This window comes from Crocodylus porosus, unplaced genomic scaffold (genome assembly GCF_001723895.1).
Source record: "Crocodylus porosus isolate Cpor-Errol unplaced genomic scaffold, CroPor_comp1, whole genome shotgun sequence".
In the NCBI taxonomy this organism is placed as follows: Eukaryota; Metazoa; Chordata; order Crocodylia; family Crocodylidae; genus Crocodylus; species Crocodylus porosus.
The window spans coordinates 41,693,000-41,699,212 of NW_017728948.1; the positions used below are offsets into that span (position 1 = coordinate 41,693,000).

The following is a 6,213-nucleotide window of genomic DNA, read 5'->3' on the forward strand; positions in this document are numbered from 1 at the left end:
AGCTGACTTCCTGCCCTTGGGCAGGGGGCTGGACTCGATGATCTCCCGAGGTCCCTTCCAGCCCTAATGTCTATGAAATCTATGAAATTTGTCAAATTAAAATATGCAGGTATAGTCTACCCTTTTAATTAGAGAGGATAGCATATGTTTGTGAAGCAGGGGAGAAGTTTGGACAACCAAGAAGTTGGGACCAGTAATAATCTCAAGGTCCAGTGTCTTTTAAGAGTGTAATACTGGTCACCCTGATTTATGATGGTTTGATATGTTCTATGGAGTAAAGACCATAACATAGTTGCCTTCTCCTTTCCCCCTCTTATACCAGCAGTAGTGCATCTGTTGCATGGATAATAAAAGGAGAAAGGATAAAATAGGAAACTTTCTTATCTGTGGTCAGTGGAAACAGCTCTCTGCCTCTCTTTCCCTAATGTAGAAGCAGCAGCAAAGGTGAGAGGTGAAGAAGTCCCTTTCATTAGCTTATCTGTGGGGTGATGGGAACATGATGTAGCTTACAGCATTTAGCATATATTTTCCTCTTCTTGTTACAAATGACACAATACTCCCTTAAGGGGAACATGATGTTGGGCAAGATCCCACATACTTTTCAGCTGCCCATTCAATCTACTGAGGTGTTCCAGCCACCTCAAATTTCCTCATGCCCCTTAGTCTATTTCTCCACTGCTTAAGGGTTTTCATAAAGTACAAAGGTGTGGCAGCTCTTCTACCTTCAGAAAACTGGTATTTTCCAATCTCTTCTCATTACAAATAAATCATTTTAGACGTCTAATAGACATTATGAATACATTATTGCATGAAAAGTAACTGAGTTTTTCACTAACTAAATGTTAAATTTTAAAAAATGGGTTGTAAATCCTGCAGAGATTTTCTTTTGTACAGATGCAAGCAGAATATCTCTCTCTCTTTTATTTATAGATGGAGGATATCTGTTTGTTCTATCCCAATAGAACAACAGTACTGCACTACACTATAATACAACATGACAACATCAGAAAACAGTAATATTCTTTTAGTGGCCTGTCAAAAATACTCATGGTAGGTACATAATATATAAGAAGGCCACTATAAATAACTAAACAACAACTCACCTGTTGTGGGCTCTGAAAATAAACAAATACTGGCCATGAATCTTGATGACAACTCTTTTATAGAATTTTATGCACTTAAATTATAATCTTTCATCCTTATCTGTGGGTGCCCAGCCACACAAGTCAATATCGTTGATAAATTCAGTTTTCTAAAAGGTTTCAGGTTGTTTCTGGTGCAGTAACGACAAGAGGATTTGTTAGCAAGTGTCTGATTCCAGTGGGTATTTTATTATTACTCAGCTGGTAGCAGATGGAATGAAAGACATACTGACTTAACTTTTCCCTATTGTATTACTTAGGACGCTTCTCAGAAGGATATGCATCATTCCAGACCTTATTGATTTCCCTACTTCAAGTATTACAATATAAGATTTTAACAACTCACTCCAACTTTGAAGGATCTTAATGTAAAGTGCTAAGCACTGGATTGTTGAATGGTGTATTCAGGACTAGATATACACACTTACATATGTTACTAAATTGAAAGCGTGCTTAGGGGGTATGATAAGAACCTGAGTCTCTGGTAAAGCAGACAAAATTTAAAAGTTTTCCATGTGAATGGTTTATGGAAACAGCAAACATTTTTGGTTGGGGGGCAAGGGGCTGTTTTCATTTGTTTTGTTTTTTTGCTATTATCTTAAATAAAAACTGAAACTTTTGGAGATCTAGCATCATGTAAGCTGATGTTCTTGTTATACAGATTTTTATTGTATGAAAGGAAGTAGATAGTTTAACAGTTTAGAATAAAGGCAGCTAACAATAATTAGCTTTCCTTAAGCCAGATTCAGAAGTTTTTTCCCCCCCACACATGTATCACTTACATAAGTTTTACTGTTAGATACAATTTTACACATATAAGGATTGAACCAGACACAAGAACAGGCCTTTTCAAATTGCAGAAACTCACTTCTAAGTACTGCAGCCTAGATTTAAAATGTATATATTTAGGCACTGCTCTATTCAGATTTGTAAAGTCTGATTTAGTTGGCCAAACTGTATTTTCAAAAACTAACTCAAGTCTAGATACAAGCAAAAGGGAAGCCGAGTCTATAGCCTAATGCAGTGGCAGTCAACCCATGCATTGGGTGGGTGGGCCCTGGTTCATCAATGGGCCATATCCAGCCAATGGGCCTAATCAAGTGGACATGGTAGGGCCTTATTGGAGACAGCCTGGACCTGATCCAGCCATGTGGGGTGAGTGAGTTTATCTGGGCACCAATCCAGCCACACAGGTAAAGGATATGTGGCCCAACCCCTGTCTAGCCACATGGGGAGAAGGGAACATAGCCCAGAACAATTTTTCTGTCTCATGTAGGATTTGGTAATTTGGCAGGAGAAGAGTGGCTGTATTAATTTCCACTGCTCTCCTCACCACCAAAAAGTTCCTGACTGTGGAGAACCATGAACTGTGGACTGAATTTGGCCTATGGACTGGGGATTGAGCACCACTGGCCTAATAGTGATTCTTATCCAGAATCAGGGACACTAGGTTCCAGCCCCTGCTCCCATAACTGTTTGAGGTTTTTACAATACAGAGTTACTGGATTAACAACAAATAATCCCTGGAGAAGGGACCATGGGCAATATTGGTTTTACATTTCCTCAAGCTGAGGAGGCAACCTGAACCTAGTGATCCCATTTCTTATACAAGTGCTCCAGCCAATGGGCAATTCAATGAGAAAAGATTGGCAATAATCACCTCTTCACATTATTTCACTTTAAAACAGTAAATTCTGCTCACTACCTAACTTTGGGGTTTGCATTTCACTCTAAGGGACAGATGCTTAAAATGCAGGTGGAGTAGCATCAACTATTGGATCTAACCCTTAGTAAAAAAGCAATGTAAATGAAAATGAGAGTCAGTGGGAAATACAGTCCTAGGATAGGGATAGAAATTAACCATAAACTGGTATAAGGATAGGGACAGACATTCAATAAAGCCAGAGCCTGAATTGATTCAATCTTTGCAGGTTAGTCTAACCTGGCTAGGCTAAATCAATTTGTAACCATACAGGCATCCCCTCTGGACTGAAAGAATGCTAGCACATGCCTGCAGTGGCTCAGGCTAGAAGCCAGGGGTGTGCTAGAGCAGCCCTCCCTTCCATTCTACAGGGCTGAGCTGAGCGGGGTGTGGCCAGGCCCGGCAGGATGTTCTTGATAACAGAGTATTTATCAGCATTTAGCAACCCATCAGAAACCAAAGCCTTGCTCATTAGTCCAAGCTCTTCTTAAACAGCTTTTTCCAAAGGAAAGAATAAAGGGACATTACCAGCTGATCTGTTGATTAGCTCCAAAAAGCCCTAAATGGACTCTGTCCTATCTGCCTTACACAGACATGTCTCAACATTAACCAGCATACCACATGCTGGCTACGGTCCATACTGTGGGAGAGAGAAGGAAGGGTTCCCTGTTTAAGCAGCAAGGTGGGGGATGGGGACAGCACAGGGAAGCCAGCAGACCTTGCTGTGCCTGCAAGTCTCTGCTGGAGCTGCAGCCAGGGAGAAGAGAGCAAGGGCCAGCTCTGCTGTGGAGCAGAGAGCGCCATCCAGCCCAGAGAGCATGCTGGGATGCTGGGGGAATCTGATGTTACTTAAAAATCAGCAAGGGGTCTGGAACACACATTGCATAAACTGGTTTGAGCCAAATCAGATAAGTCTGATACTACTTTCAGCCAGGTTTATCTCCAACCAGTTTCATCCATTTTCAAACTGGTATATGTGCACTAAATGATTGTTCTGTTATAGGTTTAAACCAGTTTCTAATCATTTAAACCAGTTTACATCTGATGTCTGTCCCTAGCCTAAATGTTCAGAAACCACTTCAAATATGTAATACAACAAAAGTTCAGTGTACATGAAATGCTTCCAAAATGACTGAAACAAATTTAAGATGAATCTGCATGGATGTAGTATCAGACAGAACTAATTCAGGTTAAATTGGTCTGTCCTAGATTCCATCTAGATTCAAGTTAACTTCCAGTCCCCCAGCATCCCAGGAAACTTTGAACCTCCCTTACAACACTGCTCTTGCAGGATGGGTGGGCCTTGGCCCAAGCTGTTTTCTTCAGCCAAGCAGGGATACATGCTCTAGTGTCTCCTCTCCCCTGCTTCAGCTTGTGGCCTGGGCCACTGCAGGCATGTGTCTGCATTTCTGGAATCAAAACTGAATGGCTGCTCACTTGCTTATCCATTCAATCTATGCAGTTTAGACTAACCTACAGAGATTATATCTATTCCACCTCAGGCTTTTCTGACTATCTGTACTTAGACCTGTACTAGACCTTTGAAAATGAAATCTAGTCCTTTAAAACCTTCACAAATCTCAGCCTTTATTCTTAATATAAAATAATTTTAAAAAGTAGACATTCCAAAGGGTATACTACAAGCATGAATGAATTAACAATATGTTAGCCATCTTGTTTTAACCATTTCAACTATAATTAAACTAAGGAGTTAAGAAAAGGACCTCTTGAATTGGTCCAAGATGTCTTAAATTTGTCACTGGGAATTCATCAGTGGCTCCTTTTCATTTAAGTATTCTGCTTAAAGCAAAACATCAAGTATGCAGAAAAACGAAGAATGGAACCCAGATTTTCTGTCTATTAATTAAAAGAACAATTTTTAAAAAATAGTTTTGTGCTGAGTTAAGTTTGCATTGTATTCAGAAAATGTCTAAGGAGCCTACACATTATTTGATCACATTTGTTGTTTGGAATATTTCATAAATTGTTTTGTTCATGATTGTTTTAACTCTGAACTGTTTATGAGCAGATCTTAATGATTTTTCAATGTTTGCTATTAAAGCTGACTAATAGTGATTTCTCACATGGTATTGCTACTGTTCCCTAACTGAATGAGTGCACAAACACATTTCATGTTAATTTTATTATTCCATTTCAATGAGTATTTCAAATTGAAGTATGCATTCATATAACAGTAAATTTTAATATAATTTTGCATAAAAGGAGAACAGGAAAAGGATGTGAGCAAGGTCAAAGTAAATTGCTTCAAAATTAGAGAGCATATGTATGGACACAGTATGTCCCTAGCCCTACAAATGTTCAGTTAAAGGCATGATGGGATCTGATGCATAATCCCAAGAATCACATCTCCTACCATGCTACACAGGCATGGTAAAAGGTGCAGTTCAAGAATCAGGGATCAGATCTCTTCACTAATGCAAGAAGCATGGGGAACAAGCAGGAGAAGCTTGATCTCCTCTGTGCAGGAAGGCAGGAAAAGGGTCCAAGAAAACTTCATGGCTGAGTGTGGATATCCAGGCTGGCCTGAAGGCAAAGAAAAAAGTGTACTGGTGGTGGAAGCAGGTGGCAGGGACAAAGGAGGAGTACACCTCCCTGACTCGAGCTTGTAGGAATTTGGTGAGGAAGGCGAAAGCAGAACTAGAGCTTAGATTTGCTTCTGGGATTAAGGATAACAAAAAGTCCTTCTTCAAATATATAGGTAGCAAGAAGAAGTCTCGGGGTAACAGTGGACCCCTATGAGGCAGGGCAGAGCAGTTGGTGATGGAAGTGCGAGAGAAGGCAGAGCTCTTCAACAAGTTCTTTGCCTCCGTGTTCCTGTCTGCTGACAATGGGGTGCTCTCGGGTGATAGCGTAGAGAGGCCCAGGAAGGATGCAAATCCCCTGACTGGTAGTTCAGAACTAATTAAGGATTACCTGGAGGGCTTAGATGTGTCCAAATTGGCAGGGCTGGATGACCTTCATCCGCGGGTGCTGAGGGAATTGGCTGGTGTCATCACGGAGCCATTGGCACGGCTGTTCAAGGACTCCTGGTGCTCAGACCAAGTCCCTGAGGACTGGAAAAGGTCCAATGTGGTCCCTATTTTCAAGAAGGGGAGGAAGAAAGAGCCTGGCAACTACAGGCCAGTCAGCCTCACTTCTGTCCTGGGGAAGGTCTTTGAAAAAATTATCAAGGGCTACATTTGTGAGAGCCCTGCAGGGGAAGTGATGTTGAGGGATAACTAGCATGGGTTCGTGCAAGGCCAATCCTGCCTGACTAACCTGGTATCTTTCTATGACCAGGTAACAAAGAGCTTAGATGTGAAGGAGGAAGTCAATGTCATCTTCTTGGACTTCCAGAAGGCCTTCGAC

The 6,213-nt window shown here is 41.0% G+C and overlaps 1 long non-coding RNA gene across 1 annotated transcript in view; it reads right to left on the reverse strand.

Moving 5' to 3' along the window:
• LOC109321941 overlaps positions 1-6,213 on the reverse strand; it is a 21,616-nt gene that overhangs the window by 8,598 nt on the left and 6,805 nt on the right. Inside the window, exon 2 of the long non-coding RNA XR_002104238.1 lies at positions 2,021-2,026. This is a non-coding gene — a long non-coding RNA (uncharacterized LOC109321941). The remainder of the gene's footprint in view (positions 1-2,020; positions 2,027-6,213) is intronic.